This window comes from Canis lupus, chromosome 34, assembly GCF_003254725.2.
Source record: "Canis lupus dingo isolate Sandy chromosome 34, ASM325472v2, whole genome shotgun sequence".
In the NCBI taxonomy this organism is placed as follows: Eukaryota; Metazoa; Chordata; class Mammalia; order Carnivora; family Canidae; genus Canis; species Canis lupus.
In genome coordinates, this window is record NC_064276.1 from 15357211 (window position 1) to 15383599 (window position 26389).

The window sequence follows — 26389 nt, forward strand, 5'->3', positions numbered from 1 at the left end:
GCGAGTTCAGGATCTTCCTATGCTGCCATCTTGGGCCACCCCCTCCCCCACCCCCAGGGAAGTTTATTTGATTCTACTACCTTTGTTGTTCAATGGAATCTTCTGTAATGATGGAACTACTCTGTATCTGCACTGTCCCAATACTACAGCCACTGGCCACATGTGGTTGTTTAGCACTTGACATGTTGCTAATACAACTGAAAACATTTTAATTGCATTTATTTCAAATTTAAATATAAATAGCCATATGTGGCTAGTGGCTACCATATTGAATGGTATAGTACTAGATGATGAATTCTATGAGAGCAGGTACCACAAATGTTTTACTGATGACTGTATCCTCAATATTTAGCAAAGCAGCATAGTATATATTAGACACACAATAACATATTTGAATGAAAAAATATGTTCAAAATCTATGCACATAATTCATGTAGAAATCTTGTTCCTAAAATTGTTCTCAACCCTTCAGAAAACTCACTGGATTCTTCATGCTTTGAGACTCATCATCATCACCAGGATAATATAAGATAATAAAGATAATGCTATTCATCTATCTCAGTATATGAGGAAATATTACTCAAAGTAATTTTGTGAAGAAAAGTTTTACCAATAAATCATTGTTTAGCCAGAAGACAAAAATCTCATTCTTCTTTTCATCTTTCTTAAGAGAAAAATGAATTTTTACTTGATATAGTAAAGCCACATAAAATTAGAAGTACTTGCCCTTTTTCCAAATGTAGTAGAAATGCATGTCTCTCAGTCAATGTTTGTTAAGTATGGCAATACCCATCGCTAGGTCCAAAAGGAAGTTAAGATGAAGTTTAAGTACATGTGGATAATTTTAAAAACATCCCTTAAAAAGAGAAAAATGCAGTGCATAATTCTTTTTTTTGCCTACAAGATGCCAAAAAGCTAGACTTATTCCCTGAACAAAAATATATAAATCATTTTATAGATACCTTTAATAAAAGAGTTTTACATTTTACTAAGATAAAACAAGGTCCATATTAATGTGAGATGTTATTAGGGTGGCAACTATTGGTAGCTATTTTTGGTCAAGACCGTTTATGAAGGTACTATAAGAAACTATCAAATTCTAAAGCAAGATGAGAGTCCTGTGTTACTTTTACCTCTGAGTAAGTTTCTATGAAATTTCCATATGCAGAGTGGCATAAAAATGACCCAGAAAGCTTGCCCTAAGTGCAAATTCCCAGCTGTCACTCACGCAGATTATGACTCAGAAGGTCTTGGGAAGAGCCCAGGAATCTGCATTTAAGCAACCCTTATCATTTTAGTCCATGAGCAACACTTTGAGAAATACTGTAAATTCTTCTTAAATAACTCTATTAAGGAAACAGGGAAAACATTGCCTTGATGGGATGTCTCCTTTCTTGAGAACCATGCGGAATTGATATACTAGGATCATGGCAATACATTATGAACTGCCTTGCCACATCTATTTCATTGCTCTTCTCTCACCACCACCATTTTGCAGTTTGAGGGGCATTGACCCCTCATCCCAGTTCTAGATGTGAGCACTACATTGCTATTCAGTTTGAGCCCATTCGCAAAACCAACATGACCTAACTCTATTAAGGAAGCAGGGAAAACATTGCCTTGATGGGATGTCTCCTTTCTTGAGAACCACGTGGAATTGATATACTGGTCCTATCAGACTAAAATCCAGGACTTTTGTTCAGTTAGAAGAAAGATACTCTACCTCTCTCTCTCTCTGGGCACATGTGAGAAAGAACGCAGTCCCCGGAGCTGCTGGCAGCCATCTTGCAACCATGTGTGAAATCAGACTCAGGATAAAACTGACACCATGAACAAAAGGCAGAGCAAAGAGACAGAGTCCTTAGGGACATTGTTGAGCTAGATCAAACCAATCTTGGAGTCCGCCCTACCTCTAGACTTCCCAGTTATATAAGTCAATAAATCCTCCTATTGTTTTAAACAGTTCAAGTTTTCTGTTATTTGGAACATAAAAAGCCTAATTGATACAGGCTGCCGTTTTAGATTTTATACACTCATTTTTCTTTCTTAGCTCTGATCTCTGTGTCTTCAAGATGGTTGTCGTTCCTACTCCAGTGCCCCTTTAAGCATTGGGTAAGGACATGGATAAATGTCCAAGTTCTCACTACTCATCCACCTCCCACTGCACAATTGCTACCAATGCCCTTGCTCTTCCTCTTCTTCACCTACCACTTTTTCTTCCCACTAGAACTGAGCCATCAGATATACAGGTACTTCTACCTCTTGGTAAAAGAGAGCTGATTTAATGAAGTCCATACCTTTATAAGAAACTGCCTTTCCAAAGGCTTGATGAATGCATTAGCTCCCTCTCAGAACCCTCTGTGCACTTTTATTCCAGCAGCTCTAGGATTTTAGGTGTATTTCAAAAGCATTTAGATATCCTTCACCTTTTGGTTCTTTCATGCAATATCTTTTCATATTTTGTCTTGTCACAGTAGAGAAAGATGAAGATGCAGAGGAAACCTCGGTGGACAGCCAACAGAAGTCAGCCAGCCCCTTGCAGGAGCCTCAGGGGCAGCTGAATAGATGAGCCCACCAAAGAAAAACCCCAGGCTGTCAATCCATCTGTGCAAGAAGGACCAACTGTGGGGTTCTGTGCTGTAAGGACGGAAAGCAGAATAATCCATACTTTTTTCCCCCTTCACTTAAGGAGATGAGAGCATATGCATTAAATTAAATAGCCAATGGCAGAAACTGAATCTTGGAAGTTTGCAAGGTAGAAAGAAAAAAAAATTTCAAATAGAATTTCAAACAATTCTTTCCGCAGCTTTGAGAATACAGATGGAAGACCTTTACGAAAAACCTCCTTCTAATTACTTCGTGGACCAAAGTGGGATTGAAACAACTGAGGACTACAGAATATTTTCATTCATCTCTCATTTCCAAAGGAAAGAAACCAAGTGTTCATCTAGAGAAATGTTATCACCAAACTTATTTGTCTATTTATTTAGTTGTTGCTGTCTGCTTTATCACTTATATAATGTTAACATTCTTTTAAAATGGACAGATGGACTTCATTCAAGTTCTGACAGTAACTCTTTGTTATCGGTACAAATGGCTTCAGAGGTATTTAATTACCATTAGTAGTCATCCGTTTGCTCCTAGCTGGTGACATTTGGAATAGTAAACAGGCAGCATTCTTTGTGGCCAGTGAGTTCATAGAAAGTTAAACCTACTTTTGACAACAGACTCAAGCTTAGCTACCATTAGCCCCTCTTCAGTTACTGGATGATGTGTTTGAACACTATGAATGATTAATGAAGGCTAAATAGTCCACTTTCTATCTTAAAACCTTTTTGTTAACTGCCAGAGAGCTGAGTGACTGGCAAGGTGAGTTCAACTCAAGGAAGTATTCATGTAGTCCATTGTTTGCACTCTAAACACACACACACACACACACACACACACGTTAATTTGTCAACTATTTATTTTCAATATATTTAATAAATAGGAACTCTCATCCTCATGCCTTTTCCCTTTCACAGACCAATACCAGGAACCATGATTTGTGCCAGGTTAGCATTGCAAAGCAAAGTTTGCTTGTATGTGAAAGGGCATGCTTGTTTCCTCTCAAGGAAAGCAAGATAAAATGTTGTCAGCTGGTAGCAACCCATTACAAAGTTCGTAAAAGTAGCCTGAGAATTTTTCTGCAGCAAATTCTAGGATTGTTCTTAGGGAAAGGATATCATCCATGAAATTGCAAAAACCATGTAAGTTCATGGATGTAAGAGGCATGCTACAATTAACAAAAGAGATTACCCAAGAGACCAGGCAAAGCTGGAAGCTAGAAAGAGGTAGAGATTAAGGATGTAGTGCAGGGCCACCTGGGTGGCACAGTGGGTTAAGCTCTGACTCCTGGTTTCAAGCATGGGTCATGATTTTGGGGTCATACAATAGAGCCCTACCCCACTGCAGGCTGGGCTTGGAGTCTGCTGCAGATTCTCTCCCTCTGCCCCTTCCCCTGCACACTCTCATGCTCACTCTTTCTCACTTTAAAATAATAAATAAGTAAATCTTTTAAAAAATACAAGAATGCAGTACAGAGCACTGAAAAAGTGGAGATACCAGCTGACTCCAAAGACCAAAGAAGCAGGGTTGTAAGTCAACAACACAGTCTGTAAACACAGTTTAAACATGCATACCTTTAAGAATAGCTTTACATGCATTTTCTCGGGTTTCTGTGGCTATGCCTTAAATTTCCTCTTCTTCATCTTTATAACTTTGTAGCATTTAGGGTATCACTTATACCTGATATGTACCTAATCACTAAAATAACCCAGAACTTGAGATGCATAGCAAGTAACACGGATACGTCTTTCTAACAGTCTTTTCTGAAAACAAACAGAAAAAAACCTCTGTTATTTCTTGTTTGATGGCCTATTGGGCATATATAGTTTAATAGTTTAATAGTTTCCAAATAAAGTGCCTTGGGATAATTTAAATTAGTTCTAAAAACTAATTAAAATTAAATTTAAACTAATTAATATCACTTATTTTATTATGTGCCATATCCATCACTTTTTCAATTATGTATTGATAGAGCCTGGGCATTTCTTCCCAAAGAGAAAAAAATGAAGTGAGATCTTTTTTTAAAAAAAATATTTTATTTATTTATTCATGACAGACACAGAGAGAGAAAGAGAGCGGGAGAGAGGCAGAGACACAGGCAGAGGGAGAAGCAGGCTCCATGCAGGGAGCTCAATGTGGGACTCCATTCCCAGGTCTCCAGGATCCCACCCTGGGCCGAAGGTGGCGCTAAACCGCTGAGCCACCTAGGCTGCCCTGAAGTGAGATCTAACTCATGTTTTCCAGAGAGAATTCACAGGTCCACCTCATTAATTTATTGAATCAACAAACATTTTATTGGCACTCATTATTTGGCAGATAATATACTAGGCTCTAGGGATACAGAGATATTGAACATCTAGCCTTTGCTCACAAGGATCTCACTTGTCTATTTGGAAAGATAGGCAGGCAAGAAGGGTAAGAACAATACAAAGGATGCCATGGGAGGGCAGAGGAGTCAGGCTAGAGTAGGTTTAGAGAAGCCTTTCCTGTGAAGGCAATATTAGGCTGGTCAGGCAGTGTGACCCACCCCCAGCTGTGTGTCACAATTTCTGGGACTCCCTGGGTTATACCCGCTTACCTAAGCATCAGCCTTACCTGCGGGACCTGGAGGCCCCCATTCTGTAGCTGACTTGGGAATGGACTGTCAGAGGAAACCAGGGCTCACAGTCATGCCATCACACCCAGGACACAAAGAAACCATATTCTACTGTCAGGTTATCTTTAAAGACCAAGGATGACAGTAGTAGAAACTAAACAATGGCTACATGAGTAGGCTAAGGCAAATGCTGGAGAAGAAAGGAGGAAGGGAGGCAGAGAGAAAGAAAAAGGCAAGTAAAAATTTCAATCCCAGAGGAGTGAAAGGAAAAGGAAAACCATGCCACCCAGATGATTGGAAACATCCACCTTGAGCAAAGCTCCTAGATGTTAACAGTGCTTGACACAGCTCAGGGCGTGCAGGCAGTGCACAGGAACAAGACATTGTAAATGTGCGGTCGGTTAGAGAAAGGGTTTTGCAGAACCAGCAAATCATATAAATTCAAATGAAGGCATGATTAGCCTTCAGCGTGGGAATCTTCACCCCAAGTGGATTTGTGGCCGACTAGGACAGCTCATCAGGTAAGCCAGCGGGAAGGAATTTCCTGGGGCCAATCCTCCTAAAACTGACCCCACACAATTGCTAGAAGGAATGTCCACACGCTACTCAGACCTCTTACCCTGGTCTCCGGCCAGGCTCCCCCAGGTCGTCTCGGCCAGGAAGTCCTGCTCTGTTCACAACCACCAAAGCCACATGAAGCAGCACTTGTCTGGCTTCCTACGACATCCTGAGCTGAGAGGGAAAGGTCACTTTACTTCTGGCTTTTCCCAGGATCACTCAGCCCAAGGGACCAGTCACAAAGCTGCTGGTTGGAGTTTATCAAGTTTTGGGGTGGGTTGGGGTTGGCGAGGGGGAAGAGCAAACAGCTCTAGGCTTTTCCCTGACAGCCACTAATTGGAGATGAAGGCAGGAGAGGCACATGGTGGGCTGAGTCTGTGAAGTGGTGGGGAGGGTGTGTGGCCACCCAGAAAGCAAAAGAGGCACCCCCGTCCCAGCACACTGATGGCCTCTAATTGGATAATTTTGCTTGGGGCAGAGGCCTTTGTCTCAATGGCTTCTCCTATTAGCAGCTTCAACGTTAGCTTTTAATATAACCGATGATCTCACTGGAAAGAAGAAATCCCTTCAAAATCAAAGAAGGCTTAAATTTGGATACAAAAGTTTGCCCAACACTATTAACTTACTTTGGGGGCAGATTATGAAGAAGAAAACATTCTGGCAGGAGCCAGTGAGTAGGCTATGACTAGAATGGGTCAGCACACAGAAATCGGGAAAAGAAAGCTCCCTCCTCGGGTAGATCCCCCAAGGGAGAGCTTGAGCCAGGTGGGACATTCAGCTCTGTGCACAGTACCTGGTCAGTGCTTATGTGAATGGGGTCAGTGAACCTCATTCAACCCTTCTTTCCATCTCAGTAGCTGTCTGACTTCTGGAAAATTATTTGTCCTTTCCTAGGCCTCAATTTCCACAAGTGCAAAATGGCCCAAGGAAGAAAATATCTGCCTCCTAGCATTGTTTAAATTAGCTGATTCAATCCAGTGCCTGTGTTAGGGCAGGAGGTATGGTGTGAGTGCTTAGGGAGTATGGTAATCATGCCTCCAAACCTTAGATCCCTCCCATGACACTGGTTACTGTTACCTCCAACAAACAGATGAGGAAACTTAAAGGAAGAAGGTCTAGATAAGTTACCTAAGGTCACAGAGCTTAGCAAGGATTTGCACTCATGTCTAAGTGGCTATGTCATCTTGAGTTTTTCCATTAATTCTACGCAGCACTCACTGTTCATTTGTTTTTGGGTTTTTTTTTTTTGTCAGTCCTTTTGCTTTGTTTGTATGTCAGTGTAATTATATCTATATATACTCTTATTTTGCAGAAATTCAGCCTTGGTCCAGAACCGAAAGGACCTACAACATGAGGCGACTCTAATATTTATCATTTGTTTCCTGTGAACATGCCCAGAGCACCTTCACAGCAGGCTCCAGGGAGTACCCATTCTACTTAAAAGAGCTGCAAGAACCTGGGCCAGTCTTGCCAAGTATCAGGGACCCACAAGACTGGTTTTTAAGGAACCAATTCCACATGGTGGCAAGTTTTATTTACTCTGTGAACTGGGCAATGCACACAGACCATGGAATATGCAGGCAGGAGGAAGGGATGGCAAGATATGTTTGTAGCTTGGCCAATTTTTACTCCTTTCACAAGATTGGACCCATTCCACAAGGCTGCTACCTTCTGTAAGGAGAAATAAAGGACTAAAGAGAATACATTCAATCAGAACCTCCCTAAAACAAAGGGCTCCCTCTGCCCTAAGTGCCTCAAGCTTCTTGGAGGAAGGTGTCATTGGAAGTGAAACATGGAGTTGGCATCCAGACTTTGGCCCAGGGCAGTCACTATAAACATGCTCATCATTTTCTATCTGACTGTCCTTTGCTGCTTTCTTTGAGACACTTGTTTCCTCACATGCCTTGGACAATTTCAGCTTACCTATGAACTCTGTCAGGCAGCAGTGCTTTGTTTTGTTTCTAATTCAATCTCAGCATTGTTGAAGGGACATGACATTTATATCTGGGAACATGTTTGGGCTGCAAAGCTGAAAGTAGCCTAAGCAAAAAGGAGAATGCATTATTTCACCTAACAGGAAGGATAGGAATAGAGCAGCCAGTGAATTTGGCAATTTTTTAAAAAAGATTTTATTTATTTATTCATGAGAGGCAGAGACACAGGCTGAGGGAGGAGCAGGCTCCTTACAGGGAGGGAGCCCAATGCGGGACTCGACTGCAGGATCCCGGCATCATGACCCCAGCCGAAGGCAGACGCTCAACCACTGAACCACCCAGGTGCCCCGTGAATTCAGTAATTTAAATGCATGATCATCGACCCAGGTACTCTCTGCCATTTCTCCCTCTTAATGTCAGCAGGTCAGTTATATCCCTCTTGACTACAGGTGACAACAGTATCTAAAGGCCAAAGAGTATCCCTTTTCTGTGGGTCTATTTTTAAGAGCAAGAGGAATCTTCCCAGAAGCCCCCAGAGCAGACCACCCCTTCTGTTTTATTGGCCAGGTTTGGGTCATTGTCAACTGATAAGTCGAACACTGGCAATAGGTTGCTAGACTAATCAAGACCGACTGCCTAGGGCTGGTAGGAAGGCCAGGTGCCACTGAAACACAAAGCTGTTTGGATCCCTTTGTCCTGAGAACAAAGAATTGTGGTGATCATGTCCCAGGAAACCAGCAGTATCCACTGTGATATTTGCAGTCATACAGATCTGGGTTTGAATCCAGGCTCACCATTTACAAATGTAGACAATTTCACCTCTTGAAATTTTAGTATCCTCACTTTAAAAGAGAGAAAAATATCTACTGCATGAGCGGCTGGTGAAGATGATACAAAGTCACATATGTGAAAGGGACAAAACATGGCATGTAATAGTTTCTTAATGCCTGTTGCCTTCTTGGTCTCCTTTTGCAATCCACTTTGGAAATATTTTAGAATATGTGTTTCCATGAGAACTAAAGGACATTCTCTTGTCTCCTCATGTCCCTGTGGTCTGGCGCTCATTCTCTTGCCTCTTCTTGTGATTTCTGCTTTCACAATACTATTGGTAATGCTTTAAGAGTATGATTACTGCTTGTTATCAATGTTGCTATTGGGATAATTGATAAATGTGGAGTATAGAATGGTATCTGCCCAAAGTTCCTATCTGTTGTCGTATGTGACCCTGATGATGTGGTCAATTGGGGATGCTCCAATTAAAGGTAATGAACCAATTTATTTCCTTGTAATTTGTTATGTTTAATAAGTAAGAGCCATCCATGCCCTTTGTCCGGTGAATATACCCACACATTAATCTTGATCAATTGCCAGCAAGGGTTTAATGAGGCCTTTGGTGGCATGGTTTAAGATGTTCCTTTGCTCTATTTACCATTTGTGGAGAAACTTAAGAAAGGAAAATTCATATATTTTGTCACCAGATAGGTTTCCTGCTGCCCTGAGAAAGAGACAAGAATTCTGTTTGCATAACAGAACACAAAAAGGGCTAATGAGGATGCACTGATTTGAATTATTATTAAGACACATTTATTTTTAAAAATTGAAGATAATCTCTTATATGTATGAGTTATAACTGCTTTTAGGGAAATGCCACAGAAAATATTTATTCTGCACTAGAGCAGAACTGATGGTCTCTTTTTAACTTTACTTACTATTTCTGAAGTTTTCTTACATACAAAGAGAAAGTTCATTAGCACTTAGTCAATCATTTGTGGAGCACCTACTATGTGCAACACTGTGCTACATGAAGCAGATGACACCCAAGTCAAGGAAGACCTGGCCCCGGTTCATGAGTGTGACAGACCAGTTAAAGAGAGAAGTAGCAACAATCAGCTTGAACAATGCGAGGCAGCCATGTGGTGTGAAGGAGAACCGGAATGGCTTCTGGCACTGTCACATGTAGCTGGTGGCCTTGGGCGAACTACTTCTCTTCCATGGGCCCCAGTTTCCCTCGTTTGTAAAATGAACAATTTGAACTGGAGAATGACTAAAGACGGTCAAATTCTAAAAATCTAGGTTTTTAAAGTGGTTCAAAAATCACTAAAAGTTGAAGTAGTCCACAGAGATTTGTCAGGATGGGCTAGACTTGATGTGGCTTTTGAAGGCAGAGAAGATGGGTGTGTATGGAGGAAATCTGAGAGAGGGAAAGGAAACACACTCAGGGCAGCAGGAACTCAAAGAACCAGCAGTGATTCTGGGGTCACGGGTGTCATCCCAACCAGAGGGAGGAGTATGTAGGACAATAGGAAATCCAACCGGACAATATGCACAGTGCCAGACACGTGGCTGGATGAGCCAGTCTTGATGCTGCCAGTACATTGAGGTGTCAACATTTTACTACCTTTTATTTGACCAATTTTCCTCTTTCTCTTCTACCTCTCCCTTGTCTACTTCCTTCTTTAATCTTAATGCTTTTCCTCCTCCTCTCCTTGTCTTCTTTTCCATGTTTCCTTCCTTCTGTTGTAATAGTGTTTATAGTTTACAAGGCACTTTTCCCTGCATGAAACTCTTCAATCAGAGAATAATGCATACCATTCTCAGACTTCTTGGGATTCAGACTCTGGCTCAAGAACCTGGGTTTGAACCCCTGGTTATGCCACGTACTGGCTATATGTATGGCATCAGACAAATTCCTTAACTCCCTGCACTTTCACGTCCCCATCTGCAAAATGAGGGTAATAATGATTCTCAGCTCACAGAGTTGTTGAAAGAATTAAGTGAACAACTAAAGTACCTGGAGCAGTACAGTGTATCTGGTAGGTTCAATGCATGTGTTAGCTATTATTTCAGAAAGACCTATCAAGTCATTTTCTGACCCACCTATGTTTTTCTAAGTTTTTATGCCCAATATCCATGGTTTGTGACCTACTGACAACTTTTACTTGAACAAGTTGGAGCACCATCTGAGTTAATCATTTAAATGTGCCAACTAAATTTCAAGAATATTTAAGGTCTTCTGAGCAAGGCCACGGCCTGCAGTTGCAGCCATTTTAATTAGCTTCACCTTCTATACCCCATGATCCAGAAATCTCTAATTGCAGCATGGCAGCCTCCTGCTCCCTGTCACAGATCTGACTTTACCTGCTACTATTTAAATTTCATGAATCATGCTCCCTCTATTTGATCTCCTGAAACCCTGAAACTAAATGAATAATTACCCAGATGCAATTGTCACCGTTTATAAAAGATGCTGTAAAAAGATTTTTTTTTCCTTTTTTTATAAACCTTTTAGCCCCCAGTTGTCTCCAATTTGTAGCATGAAGAAAATGTCAGCTATTCCTCCAATGAACAGAGAAGAACATTCTTAAAATCAAGAAGCCTGACATCCAGTAAGCAAACACTTTCTTTTTCCAAAGGTGGTGGAGTGTGCCATGGCAACCCCATCTGAGTACTAACTTTAAGGCTTGTGCTCTGCTCCAGATATTGACTCAGTGGGAACCTTTGGCATGAATGTCGATGACAAAACAGCTAGTGCGACAAGTCCCCTGGAACACAGTAAGGCTGTTCTTCAACGCAGAAGCATCATAATCTTAGTAATGAGCTCTTTCTTGAATACCTGGAGCATGTTCTGATTCTTCCCACCCAGGCAAATGTTAGATCTAATTCTACAAACTATAGAGCTATCAGATGTAATTGATTAAAAAAATATTGGGGAAATATTGAAATAGGAGATCAGTTTTAATCATTTGTAATTTTCTCTCCCATTTTATTTACCATTTCATGTTTAAATATCAGGGAGGGACAGTTCACTACTTACTTTCAAAATTCTTTTCTCTCCTAATGTCTACAGTCCTAATGTCTTATCATGCATTCATTCATTTATTCAAAAATATAAGAGGAGCCCTTCTATGTGTTGGGTGTTGATTCTCATTTCCTTTCTGTATAATATTGGCTCCTCCCCTTCCTATTCCTCAAATATTAATGTTTCCCTTGGAGGTCTCATTTTTTTTTTCATATTTAAAATAACCCAAGTTTCCATTTTTTTTTGTCCTGATTTTTTTTATTTTAATTCCAATATGGTTTGCATATAGTGTCGTATTAGTTTCAGGTGTACAGCATAGTGATTCAAGGAAGTCTCATTCTGGAGGCACTCTCTTCCCAGTCTTAATGCTCTGCTGTGGATAATCTCATCCAGCCTACAGGACTTTAATTACCCTCTACATTTTCAAAACTTCCTGAAACCCTATCTCTGGTTGCTAAGACACTCCAAGTTCTATGCCCACGTTAACAGCTGCCTATTAAACATCACCTCTTCCACAGCCCACAAACTAGTATGTCCAAAAAATGATTCATTATCTTCTCCCCTAGACCTGTTCTTCCCCCTACGATTCTGATCTTGACTGACACCTCCAATATCCTCCTGGAAATACAAGTTACAAATCGTGGGTTCAGTTCTTGCTCTACCCACCTCTGTAGTTAATACCAAGTCCCATCAATCTCCTAAATGTCTCTTGAAGACTGCACAGCTTCTGAACCTCACACCCTTGAGCTTGGACTATTGTCTCTCTAGCCCACTCTCCTCAGCTCTGATGAAGGATGAACCTCCATACAGACACCACAGTTAGGTTCCTAAAAAGAAGCTAATCATGCTTTTCCCAAAAGAAGATAAAACAATGTGTAAAGTTAAAAAAAAAAAAACATCTCTATCCATTTTGTGCTGCCTTTAGGATTATCCAAAGTTCACTCCCTGTGCTACATCTTTCTACCACAATGATAGTGTCTTCACCAATCTCCAGAAGTACCAGACATTTTCAAAGCATTACACGTTTGTTCAAATATTCCAGCTCCTTCTTCAAGCCATCTTTGCCTATACAGCTCTGCTTGTTACTTTAATGCCCAGTTCTCTGACTTCTAGGCAGGTGTATTGATCCTGTATATCTACAGGTGTGTACTCACGTCCATATTTTTTAAATCTCTCATTTCATCGTGAATGATCCATTCACATATCTATCTGCTCCTCTAAGGGTTGAAAACTTCTTGAGGGTTGGGATCATGTCTTAGAGTCATCTTAGCACATCATCCAAAGTGCTCTGCACAGAGCCTGGAATATAGCAAGTTTTCATTAGATGTTCACTGTATACATGGATGAATGAATGAATGGATGGATGGATGGATGGTTGGATGATTTTTATTGCCTCTTTAGTAGGGATGAGATTAACAATATGAAGTTTTAACCTTATGTATGAGGCTGGATTCTTTCTGCTATAAATGAAAAGTGACCCAACTCAAGCCAGCTTAAACAAATAAATGGTTCATCTGGTTGAGAAATTCAAGGATGAATTTGGGCTCAGAGACTGCAAGAGACTCAAAATGTGACATGAATTTTTTTTTTAAGTTTCAGGTGTACAGCATAGCGATTCAAGGAAGTCTCATTCTTGTTGCACTCTCTTCCCAGGCTTAATGCTCTGCTGTGGATAATTTTATACATCCTCAGGGCTTTAATTACCTTCTACATGCATACAGGCTCACACTCTCTTTCTTCTTCATCTCTGTCTCTGCTTTTTCTCTCTTTCTCTTGATTATTTGCTTCATTCTCTCCTACAGTTAATGAGCATCCTTTTGCAACTAGAGCCTGAGAGGCCAGAATTACATCATTGCACCTTAATCACCCTAGGAGAAAATAGTTTCTCTATAAAATCTTGGTGAAGGATTCTAATTGACCATTCAATGTGACCAGCACAATGGCATACTCTGATGGGCTTGGCCTGAACACTCTCTCCCCATTTTTATCGTGGAGGAGAAGGGTAGTGTCCTTTGATTAGTAGTCTAGCAGAAGCACATACAATGAGGACAAGACCATTCCTTAAAGAGAAATAATATCATTTTATAAATGGGGAAAACAATGCTAAGAGAGCAAAAGGAACAGATTTCCACCATACTCAGAACTTTCTTTATGCATGTAAGCTACAACTTAGCACATTTCAAAAATGTGGCAAGGGTATTTAATTGTTAAAAGATATACATTTAAATATTTTCTAAATAAGTTATATAAATGAAAGGAAGAAGACTGAAGTGTTAGAAAATCTTTTCATTTTTGTTTTTTGTGTTTAGAGATTGTACATTTGAATTCATGCTGTGTTTTAGAATACCTCAAATAGAAGTGTCAAAATGAAGAGAATTTCTCCTGAATTTTCTCTGCCTCAACAGAAATTAAGTAGAGCTAGGAATTTCACCAGGGTCTTGATCCCTCTGAATTTCAGGCTTGTTTTCATATGTGGCATGTTATCAGAAATATTTGAAATCAGGGCAGTTTCATAGTTCTCTCCCAAGCTTGGGAACTTAAAAATCTCACCTTCGGATGCATTTTTCTCAACTTAATTCTCCCATACTACATGCTTGATGGCCCTTCCATTTGTTTATTTTTGGCAGAAGAGTCCACGGTCTATTTACCAGGGAAATTTTTCTGAAGACTCAGATTTTCACTGTTCCAAGGCAAGAGGTCCTTGAATCAAAATGGAATCACAAGTTCCATTTGGCATCACTCTGTCCATTTTATCAGCACAGGCCAGGGATGTTTTCCTCTGAAATCAGGGCTTTCATCAAGACCGTGGAGTACAAATGAATCCTGCAACCTGCATTTGCAACATTTATGACCTGGAAGCCAGCTCTATGTAGGCAGGAAGACTGACCCTTTCCACCACTCCAAAACCCCCTATTTGGTACCTCCTAATCTCCTCCAACATTTCTTGAAAATGGATTGCATTTGCTGTTTGGTAATTGTTGTTCATGCTTAAATCACATCTTCCAAATTAGTCTCTAAATTGCTTTAGGGCAGGAAACCATGCAGTGTCTTTCTCTGTCCTGCACCGTGTTTAGGGATCTTCTGAAAATAGTTATTGAATGAACTTAGATCTTTTTACATCCTTTCAATTCTATCACCACATAAGACAAATAAGAGCAAAACTTTCCCAGTCTATGTACTTTATTCTAGAACCCTTGAATGTAACTAACATGGCTTCAGGTTAATAGGTATAACGGATAGTTCTTTGAAGTGCCTCCATAGTACTGAACGTTTTTACTTGGAGACTGTGACCGCCTAACAGTAATAGAGCTGGGATGGTGTCCTATTTGCTAGAGAGATACCCCTTTAGAATAATGGCTAAGTGGCAACAGATCATCCTTGTAATGTCTCTGCATAATTGATATCTGCCTTGTCTAATTATTCCTATGAAAGGTGAGTTATCATTTTGAAATTTCTGAAATATGGCTGAAGTATCTCACATAACAGTAGTTAGCCACTGGCTGGTCAATTGCATGGATGTATACAATTATTTGTTTATATTTTGGTGAGGTAATAAAAGGTAGTATTTATTTTCAAACTTTTTCTTGATGATGTCTTATCAGTCCCTTTCTCAAGAAAATGCCAAAAAGATTCTTGAGTTTAGATATCCTAACTTTGCTTCACTTTACATTAAATTAGGGTTTTTAAATATGTATGCTTTGGGAAATAATTAGAATTTACATGTGGCTTTTTTTGGTAATCAGATTTTTTAATTACACTATATAATTACAATGTACTCTGAGAAATTGTCAAGTGGATAACCTTGTTGCACTGAAATGTTTTTGTTGTAAACATGTCTATCCTTTAATGGAATATTTGTCGGTGCATGTATTCAAAGAAACACTCTCAAGGCATGTGCTCAGAAGTTAGGAAATAATTATATTTCCAAACATAATCTTTTATAATCATTCCATTTTGTTTTACTTAAAAATAACCTGGGGGTTTCTGAGAGAGGCACAATTATCTCTGATCTTGGCTCTGAGGGATCATCCTTCCAGAAGATGATTTTGGGTGAAAAGAACAAACTCATAGGTCAACTTTTCTTTTTCTTTCCCTGAAAATCCTCAATCTAGTTACAAATAAAAACACTAGTAAGGAACTGTCTAAATTTAGGCTCTAGTCTTTTAAAGAAGATAAGATGGAAAGCACCAAATCCATAGTAATATTTAACTCCTCATCCATACCATTTTAATACAGAGCGATGTTCACCAGTAGGTAGACAGGCTCAGTTCAGTTGCACAAACTTTCATTGAGTACCTAAGTTATGCCCAAAACTCTGCTGGACTGGGGGGGCCACCAGGGTGAAGCTGACAAGTTTCTTGACTTACAGAGCTTACTGTAAGATAAAAAGCAAATAAGCAATTCCAATTGGCATAATTATGCCCAAGTTGATATGGGATCACAGAGGAGGTTGGGTAGGTGATGGAATTCTTGGGGCGGAGGGTGGTTTCTGCCAACACAGCGCCTGGGCTGTGAGAAAGGGTAATGAGGCAGAGAACAACATGACAGTAGGTGGTATGGGTAACGAACTCTCTTAGATCAGGATGTATTAGGGAACAAGGCCAACAGGTGTCAGGTCCCAGGGGATCTGAATAAAATCTACTCTGCTGTGCTCTGAATAAGAACTAGTCTCTAGTTAGGGACTGGTCTTCCAGGTGGATAGAGCCATGGGGCCAATCCCAAGCTAAAAGAGTAATTGTTTCTAGAGAACCCATTTGTAATGCCTCCTGTAGCGCTCCTAATCCTTTTCTACACCTTGTGTAAAATTCCTAGACAGTGCCTAAAACTATGGATCTTCCTTGCCACCATCCTGTTTAAGATTATTAAACACCTGCCACATTTCAGTTATAGCAGAGACAAATAATAAACCGTCAGACTTTGGCCTCAAGAAACTAACAAGCAAATATTTATCCTGGGTCCCATCTCCTCAGGACTCTGAGGGCACTCCAAGGTGGCAATTAGCCAACATGGCAGACAAAGCCACTCAGTGTTGAGGGGAGAAGACTCTTTTCTCAGTCCTGCTTCCCTTTCTGAGTGACATATATACATTGTACCCGTGGCCCTCCTAAAGACACCATTCCTGTCTTCAGTCTAATCAAGATAAACACAATTTTCAAATTATATATAAATATTTTCATATTAGCTTCTTTTTTTTGTAAATTTATTTTTTATTGGTGTTCAATTTGCCAACATATACAATAACACCCAGTGCTCATCCCATCAAGTGCCCCCCTCAGTGCCCGTCACCCAGTCACCCCCACCCCCTACCCAACTCCCCTTCCCCACTCCTATTTCGTTTCCCAGAGTTAGGAGTCTCTCATGTTCTGTCTCCCTTTCTGATATTTCCCACTCTCATATTAGCTTCTTTAGAAGCTTTCAGAGTGTTTCACACTTTAAAAAAATCTTTGCATTGATTCATTTCATACAAAAGTATGATAAAGAAAAATGTACAAAATATGTACGTTTTTGGCAAAATAAAGAATGCCGTTTTGTAGGTATTTTATACAGCACTAAAAACTGGGGAATAAAACTGACATTAGCAATAAATAATTATTGAGCATCCCCAAGGCGCAGGATGCTGGGAGTACATAGGATTCCCACAAGTGGTGTCTGTCCTCAGTGGACTAACCATCTCATTGGATGACAGGTAAGTCTTAGCGTGGGAGGCTAGGGAGAGAAGTGGACCTGCAGAGTTGGCCCTGATGTAAGAAGGCTTGGATGACAAAAAGGTTTTATCTAGAATCATGAGCAGCAATAGCAGGCCTGAGGGAGCAGCTGGATGAAGATGATACCATATTTCTCAGATGAGCCCCACCCACCATGTTGGCCATAGTGCAAAACGCAAGACTATCCAGGAACCAGCCATGGTCAAGGAAGTGTGAGCCTTCAAGATGGAGAAATTCAGCCTCAGGAATCACAAATTTTTGTCTAGCTGGCTTGCTCTGCTGTGCGGAGGGGCCTCTGTCATAACACATAGTGAAGAGCAGCTCATGTAGAAGCTACAGTCAGGAGCCAGGGTGTCGTTGAAGTTCAGGACACTTGGAGGCCTGATTTCTAGGGCTCGATGACCTCTTAGGCCACGGTTCAAGTTCTGCAAAGTCATATCAGCTACAGTTAGGGTGACCATATAATTTATTGAGCAAACCTCTGAAGGAGAAAGAAGGTACCATTAATAATTAGGCACAGACAACAGATTTAAGTGGGGGGACTTTCCTGAAGTGGGACACAGTCACCCTACTACTAACCATAAATACCTCCTAACACATGGCCATGCATGAGGCCTACCACTGTTTAGCTTATTTCTATCCATTCTCTTAATAATTAGAAGAATCAGAGAAGTTTAAGGGAATGGCCAGTAAACCCTCAGATAAGAGAAGCCAGGTTTTGCAACTAAAGAGAACCTAGAGTGTTGTTGATAAAATAATTTGAGATATTACAGAATCACTAACTATCCGTAGGTAAATAAATCCCAGCTGCAATTCACCCAGACCACAACACACAGAGCTGCCCATGTGAGAAGCAGTTCAGCTACAAGCCACACTTGCATGGGGGAGTGCCCCTTTGTGACTTCTGGATTGGGGCTACTATAGGACACCTGCTCTGTTTTCTTTGTCCTCTGTGTTTCCTCTGTCCTCAGTCTCTGCCAGCTGGCAGTCACATAGGCTTTTCCTGGGTGCCCCAGTTTCAGTTAATCCACATAATCGCTGCCTATATCTTTTAGAAGCCCCCCAAAGTAAATTTCATATACACCATTACCCTGTGAATCAAGTCAGATAATTCCAAACACATTCTTCAAGTTTGCTAAAAAATCTTCATAGGCATTTTTTTCTGATATGATAATTAATAAACAGGCTCTGATTTAATATAATTTATGGAGATTACTGAGAAGTTAAAAAAAAGACTCTTTCCATGTGATGGCCAATTTGTGAAGAAAATGCTTGTTTGGGGGGCAGCATTTAAGTATTTAAAAAATTAGAACTTTACACAGAAGGCAGGCACCCCTTTTATCCGATGGATGACCTAGTTTGATAGGAAACTTAAATTTTGGAGTCTGACAGATTTCAGCTTGACCTAACTATGTGACCTTAGAAATGTTTTTATTTGCAAAGGAGACCAAAATATTCTGGGGAAATAGGGGTGAGAGTCTCTACCCATTTATTTTATAATTACCCCCAAAAAGGTCCTTATAGAAAAATTTGACATGAAGTCACACTATTTAAATGTATGACATTGCTTCAATCACAAAAGTTTGTTCAGATGAGCTGATCAGATTAATAAACCATCTTCACTGTGATATGAGTTACTATCACTTTCCTGCTGCTTTGGAGATAGACACATGGTATTACCCAACTGAACAAAAATAAGGAATATTCTTAAGCTCACTGTGCCATGTCACTTCCTGCATGGTGGAACCCATTCACAGACAAGGGAGATACAATGAGGACTGTTAGAGAAATAGAGAGATGAAAGGATCACATTGTTTCCCTGAATCTATGGCAGCCACTGAATAATAGTGTTTTCTAATGGGTAGGAACAGGTTTGCTTTCAGAGCATTTCTCTATATTTTCCTTGGATCCAGGACTTGTCAGCAAGGACACAGTAAAACCCAAGGATAAGACTCAATCAGCAATAATTCAACACTCATAGGAAGGGTGGTTTTCAAAGACAACTAGGAAGCTGTATGTAATTTGAGCTTCTAAAACCACTTAGGGAAGTTCACCAAGTTTGAGAAAAGCATGAGTATGTCCCTTTGTAACCAAGTTGCATAATGCTGTGGGAGGCCCCACTGGGGAAACATCTCGTTCATGTTACTTTATGTTTGGTCCTTATATTTAAAATAGAGCTACCCCTATGACCCAGCAATTGTACTGCTGCTGGGTATTTACCCCAAAGATACAGATGCAGTGAAATGCCGGAACACCTACACCCCAATGTTCACAGCAATGTCCACAATAGCCAAGCTGTGGAAGGAGCCTTGATGTCCTTCGGCAAATGAGTAGATAAAGAAGATGTGGTCTATGTATACAATGGAATGTTACTCAGCCATCAGAAAGGACGAATACCCAACATTTGCTTCGACATGGATGGAATTGGAGGGTATTATGCTGAGTGAAATAACCCAGTCGGAGGAGGACAATCATCATATGGTTTCACTTATACGTGGAATATAAGAAATAGTGAAAAGGACTGCAAGGGAAAGGAGTGGAACTGAGTGGGAAAAATAAGAGAGAAAGACAAACCATGAGAGACTCCTAATTCTGGCAAACGAACAAAGGGTTGAAAGGGAAGGTGGGTGGGGGAGATGGGATAACTGGGTGACTGGCACTGAGGAGGGCACTTGATGGGATGAGCAGTGAGTGTTATACTATATGTTGGCAAATTGAATTTCAATTTCAAAATGTAAAAAAACAAAAAAAAAAACAAAAAATAAAATGGAGATGATAAGAAATAAAATAAAATTAAGATAAATAAAAAAAAGTCATCGTAGTTTCAATGAAAAGGACCCTAGATAGGGTTTGTAGTTTAAGATTAGTACTCGTAGAGTAGATGTCTACCACATGTGGAATGATTTCACAACCCCTGAGTCTTTCCCAAAAATCCTCTCCTGATGCTTTAGTCTCTTCAAACTCCTAAAAGGGTCAAGTCTGTTCATTTGATTATAAGTGGCAAAATGTACTACTGCATATCCTGACTTATTACAATTTAAATTATTCCAAGTTCTATATAAGTATTTTAGAGTTAACTTGGGCTTTTAATTGATATTTTTTGTTCTTCACAACAATGCTAAGAAGGGAGAGAGAGGAAGATATTATTATTATTGTATCAGATTAATATTATAAATAATTTAGATTTTTTTGACAGAAGGGATAAGGAGATCGGTGATGGGGCTGGAGTTGGAGAGAGACATGTAGAAAAGATCCCAAGTAAAAATAAATATGCCTTTCAACCCATCAACTATGCTTCTGGGAATGTACCTTACCTGAGCACTTACCCAGATAGGTAAAGATATGCCCGTAATGATGCTCACTGATGCAGTGCTTGGGATCACAAAAAAACTGGAAACAAATCAAGAGTCAATTAAACACAAATCGTGGGGCATCAACAAGATGGAATTCCAGTTAAAAAAAATTAGGGATTGTGAACCTCAGGCTACTGTGAAGGGAGGCAGAGAATGACTTACATGTCGGCATGTATGGCACGATCTCATCTGTGATTATAACTACTGGGGTGTGATCTAGCTACATAGACCCTCAAACAAGGCTCTCACAGGAGAATCTGCAGCAAGATGCTCTGCGGTTACTTAGACAATAGGCCTGGGGGTTTGGAAGCAGAGTGGGAAGAGGGAATTATACTTTTCATAGTGGACATACCTATACACACTTAAAAATTTTTACATATAGCAAAAACTTTTATCTTCTTTAAACAATATAAAAGAAACTGACTTTTAGGTGTATGTGAAGTTTTATATAGAAAGGAAAAGTGGAAGAAAAAAGAGTCAGGGAGCACTTCGTGTGCCAGATACCTGACTGTACATGTTACCTCATCCCATCTTTATGACAACTCCATAGGTTAGGACTTCCCCTCAATTTGTGAGTGAGAAGTGGAGGCCCCAAGAGGCCAATTTTTTACCCCCACAAGCTACAAGAATAGATTCGAGCCAATTTTCTGAGACCACAAGATCCCCAAATACGCATTTCCATAAGCCACACTAATGTGGTGGTGTATACAGGTAATGAGAATAATAAACAAGTAAAACTGAAAATCTTCTAACATCTGGAGTTGGAATCTGAAACATAAGACTTGTCCCATGGGATCAGCCTATAGCTGTGAAAGGCCATGCCTTGACCTCTAATGCTAACGAGCAATAATTGTGGGTGGTACACTTCTCCTTATTAATGGCTTTGCAAACATGCTCCTAGGTTAGCTGCATGAAAAAAAGAATTAAAGGCAAATCAGAATGGAGCAGATCCAAAGAACAAAGTGCGAAAGAAGGATTAAGGAGGCAACAATGAACACTCGCTTTGCCATGTTTCAAAATCTTCTGTTGTTCCACCCAGGATTCTAAAATGAGAGCAAATATATATTTTTTCTTTCAAGGCTAAATGGTAAAATGCGAAACTAATTTAACGTTGCCTTTGTATTACCTTCAAAATAAAATTAAAGTCACCCTCTTATAGAAATGGTTCGTCTTACCAAGGTTAAGAAATAATCAAACAAAATCCTATGAAATTATTCGTTTCTCTGTGTTTTTTTTCTCTTTTGTTCTTCCACAGTTCAGAAAGCTTATTGACTTGTAAGTGACTCTTCATGCTAATATGCACAATATTTATACATCTATAAGTAATACCCACTTGCCCAGTGGCATTCCACACAGAAAAAATAGAATTTTCTGTATCATTAGGCAGTTTCCAAGGTGTCAGCAATTTCATGCAGAGAATCAGTGTAATGACTAGTAGCATTACTTGCTAAATAGCAGACTGTTTGGAAATTTTTTAACTACTGCCCTGGATTCACCTGAACTCCTCTTCTTCCCCCACCCACATCAGCTGGACAAATGTGAGCAACTCTCAGCTCCTTTCCAATGGTTTCTGTCTAGGGATGAGGGCCTGGGGAAGGGAGAGGGGGTCAGAGGCTCCAGTAGTCCTAGTGCCTGTCAGCAGAGATCCAGTGACCAGAGCTGGCTGCACATTTGCAGGACTCAGCACAGAATAAAAACGTAGGGCCTCTTGTTTAAAAAAGCAAGAAAAATGTGCCATTAAAGTCATTAAAACAATTTTTTAAATTTTTGTCTGCTGTCTCCCCCACTTGTCATGGTGTTCTTAACTCCTATTTAACGGCTAAGTAGAAAACAAAATTAAAAAGTCGAATTATTAGCATGAATTTTGCCATTCATCTTATATTGTGCAATACCAGTTTTATAAAGAGCTTTTAACTCAAATGCAGAATCATTGAAATCACACAATTCATTTTTCATAGCTCATACATGCCTGTGTCTTCTGTTCTTACCGGAGAGTGGAAAAGTTGCACAAAACAAACTCAACAGTTTTTATTTCATTTCTTTTACATTCATATTCCACCAATACTTTCCACCTTTGCTTTACTCTTGAGTAAAGAAAGACTGAACCAGGGGCTGTTCTATCTTCCCCTCTCCTTCTGGGTCATTATTTTCAGCACACGTGGGTGGTTAATACAAGGAAGTAACATAAGTAAGGAGGATTTGATGGGTTCCTTGGTCTTTCATGGTTCTTAGAATGCCATTGCTTTGATTCTGCATTAGAAGAAAGTTCTGTATTCAATCTCAGACTCCCTGAAGTCCTAGGGTGACATCATAGGTCACCAGAATTCTGTGCTTATATGGTGTCATGACTATTACACATGAATGAAAAGGCAAGAAATGGTGGCAGGCATGTTGTGTGTACTTCCTTTGCTCAATTTTATGCTCCAATGCTCCCTTGGACCCAACTTAGAAAATACAAGTTCAAAGATAAAGTCACTAAGAATTTAAAGACAGCAACGGGAAAGCATTAAATCAAGTATTGGCCCTTAGCGTGGGAGGTTCTGTGTGACATGTCAATGAAACTTGCCCCACGTTTAAATCACCAAAAGCAAGACTGTGTCCTTTCCCATGACACAGCAACATTCAGCAGTACTAGCTTTGCAAGGAGAGGGGGAGGGCAGAGGGGAGAGGGAGGGAAAAAAAACCTAACCATCCAAGAAGAACTGGACAATGATACACCACAACAATCATTCTAGTTCACTCCCAGCCAAGACAAAATTAAGATGGTCAAGTTGGCCAATATTTTACCAGAGCGTACAAAAAGTTTTCTGGTTTTTCACAGAATAATAGTTTGTTGTCAATGTATTTTAAGTGTATTTTAATATATATTTTAGCACATTTTTCAAGCACAGGAAAATGTTCTGATGTATTATAATATAATCAGTGACAACAATTCTATTCTGGGATGACAGTTACACTGTGCTGAAATACCAAATGTGTATGTGAAACCCTTGGCATTTATGAGGGATACCCTCAGTCCCTAATAACCCCAAAACTAGAGAAAATGGAAATGTTTTTACATGATCCTGGATGTCCCGTGGATTCTTTTCTGTTCACATCTTCACACCACAAATTTATTCCCTTCTCAATCGTCACTAAGTTTATTTCTCATTCATTGGGTGTTGTTACATAAAAAAGCAAAGTTTATTTTTAATTCTTAAGAGTTACTATATTAAATAATGAATTAAAAAACACAATAATCGTTCACTTTCACAACCCAGATGCACACATCACTTGATTAAATTTTGTGCCTCAGAAAAAGTGCAAAATGCTACATACCTTAGGCTTTCAAACTGAAATGGCAAATGTTAAATCGTCAGATGTCCAGGATGTGCGATTTATATTTCTACTTCCGTAAGACCTAAAATGTACACAACTCTTCTCAAGGAGCTTGCAGAGAATGTTTGCTACTAATCAGAGGACTTTAGGCTTTTATAAGAATTCTTCTACAGACTGCTTTCTTTTCAGGCCTAAGACCTTGGACTCTGTGGGAAGCCTAACTGACTCTTATAAACTTTGTTTAACTTTTTGAAAAAATTTTAGTAGTATTAGCTTTTAACAACAGTAGAGAAAAATGCTGTAGTAGAGCTATCAGAAAAGTCCCAACTTATGAACACCACAAATATCATAGAGATACTCAGTATTCATTCATTTATTCCTAAATTGAGCAAATATTTTCCTGCACTGTGATAGGTTACAGGGATGCAACAATAGTAAGGGGGTTGTGGCATCTGCTTTAAGAAACTTAGGGACTGGTGGGAAGATACACGTTAAACAATGTATTACTAAGAAGTACTGACTGCCAAGAAGTACTTATCCATGTGTGCACACACATACTTGGTAGGTGAGGAATGGGAGATTGAATTAAAGGATGCAAATGGTGTCAGAGAAGGCCTTGAGGAAAGGGAAGGAGTCACAAGGAGAGAGTTAGGGGAATGAGGAGCTAGAGATTTTCCAGGTCAAAGTGACAGTTCATGGGAGACGTGGGAGGCAGAGGCCTTATCAGCCACACTGAGACTGTTGGACTTCACCCCAGGCAGTGGTAACTCAGAAAGGCACCTCAAAGGAGGTAGTACCGTTGACACACTGTATCTTGCCAAATGGTGACATAACAAGTGTACGATAATTCAACACAGTGAAGTGGACTATAAAGCTCACAAAGCCTAGGATAGATCTCAGAAGAGCTTTACAGTCTCTGTCCTTTAGCATCTCTCTTTTTAAAATGGAGCAAATATCAACTGTTTGTTCCTTCTTCAGAAAGCACCTGTGCCACACATAAATTCCATTGCCTGAGAGGTATAAAAGTGCTTAAACTGAAAGGAAAAAAAATCTTAGGGAGCCTGGGGGGGCTCAGTCGGTTAAGCGTTTGCTTTTGGCTCAGGTCATGATCCCAGGGCCCTGGGATTGAGCCCTGCATCGGGCTCCCTGCTGCACAAGGACTCTACTTCTCCCTGTCCCTCTCCCTCTGCTTCTCCTCCCGGCTAGTGCTCCTTCTCTCTCTCTCCCTCTCTCAAAGAAATCAATAAAAAAAGAAGGAAAAAAAACTTAAAATACATTATTAATAGATTATAAACTACTTCTGTAAAGTTACATAGCAATCTAGTTCAGTTAATATTCTCCCAAATAATACACACAAAAATTAACTGAATAAACAATGAGCCACAATTCTTAAGATCTCATCTCTGGGGATCCCTGGGTGGCGCAGCGGTTTGGCGCCTGCCTTTGGCCCAGGGCGCGATCCTGGAGACCCGGGATCGAATCCCATGTCGGGCTCCCGGTGCATGGAGCCTGCTTCTCCCTCTGCCTGTGTCTCTGCCTCTCTCTCTCTCTCTGTGACTATCATAAATAAATATAAAAAATAAAATAAAATAAAAAGAAATATGCTTTAAAAAAAAAAAAAAAAGATCTCATCTCTGAGTAGAAGGGCTGCTTTGGGAGTAAGATCTGGTATCTGTGCTAGAAGATGCCCTGTGATGTAAAATGTCTGCCTCGTGGCTTCTTGGGAAGCAATGCCAGCTTCCATAGGGTTTCTTGAGTCTTTCAGAATGTAGTGGTTTTGGTACACCCATTTTTCAGTTGCCATTCTCAATCAGGTTTTGACAGATGCTGATGGAAGAGAGGTGAGCACCATACCTCTCAGTGAAATGCAATAGGATCTTTCAGTTACAATATGTGGTCAGTACCACTCTGTTTATCATATCTTACCAGTCTCTAAATGTTATGCTTGTGTTGCTTTTGACTCCTTAACCAGATCATTCTCATAACTGCTGTAGGCCTTGGCGCCTGACTATGCCCAGAATGATACTCATGGATTAATTTCAAGAGAGCCTGCCCAGACCACTGCAGCCACTTCTTGCTGTTGTAGTCTGCTTATGGCTGCTTCTTGGTTTCATCATTATGGAAGGCATGCAGAACTGGGTTAGAGTCAGTATTTCCAGGTGAGACAGTGAAAATAAAGTACTGTAGACTGCAACAGCACTGCAGTGTTAGGGAGCTGGGATAGAAGATTTCTGCTGGGTCTGCAGAAATCATGTTCAGTAACAAACTTTGGTACTGGTTTTGGCTAAATTTTATAGTTGAATAAAATGATTGGCAAATGAATTATACTTTTAGGCTCTAAGAAATTAATTGACTATTTAATTGACTATTTATTCAGATATAAAACAGTAAATTGAGTGAATTCTGTACTTTACACCAAGGTGATAAACTGAGTCAACATTTTGCTAAGATTAGGGTAGAAAGTATGTTTAAATACTGTCTTCCTGATGGTCAGTTTCAAAAAGACAATGGAAATCTTT

The 26389-nt window shown here is 39.9% G+C and overlaps 2 long non-coding RNA genes across 2 annotated transcripts in view; one reads left to right on the plus strand and one right to left on the minus strand.

Moving 5' to 3' along the window:
• LOC112662715 (uncharacterized) overlaps positions 1–26389 on the plus strand; it is a 630650-nt gene that overhangs the window by 326614 nt on the left and 277647 nt on the right. The window lies entirely within an intron of this gene.
• LOC112662768 (uncharacterized) overlaps positions 1–26389 on the minus strand; it is a 64143-nt gene that overhangs the window by 36692 nt on the left and 1062 nt on the right. The window lies entirely within an intron of this gene.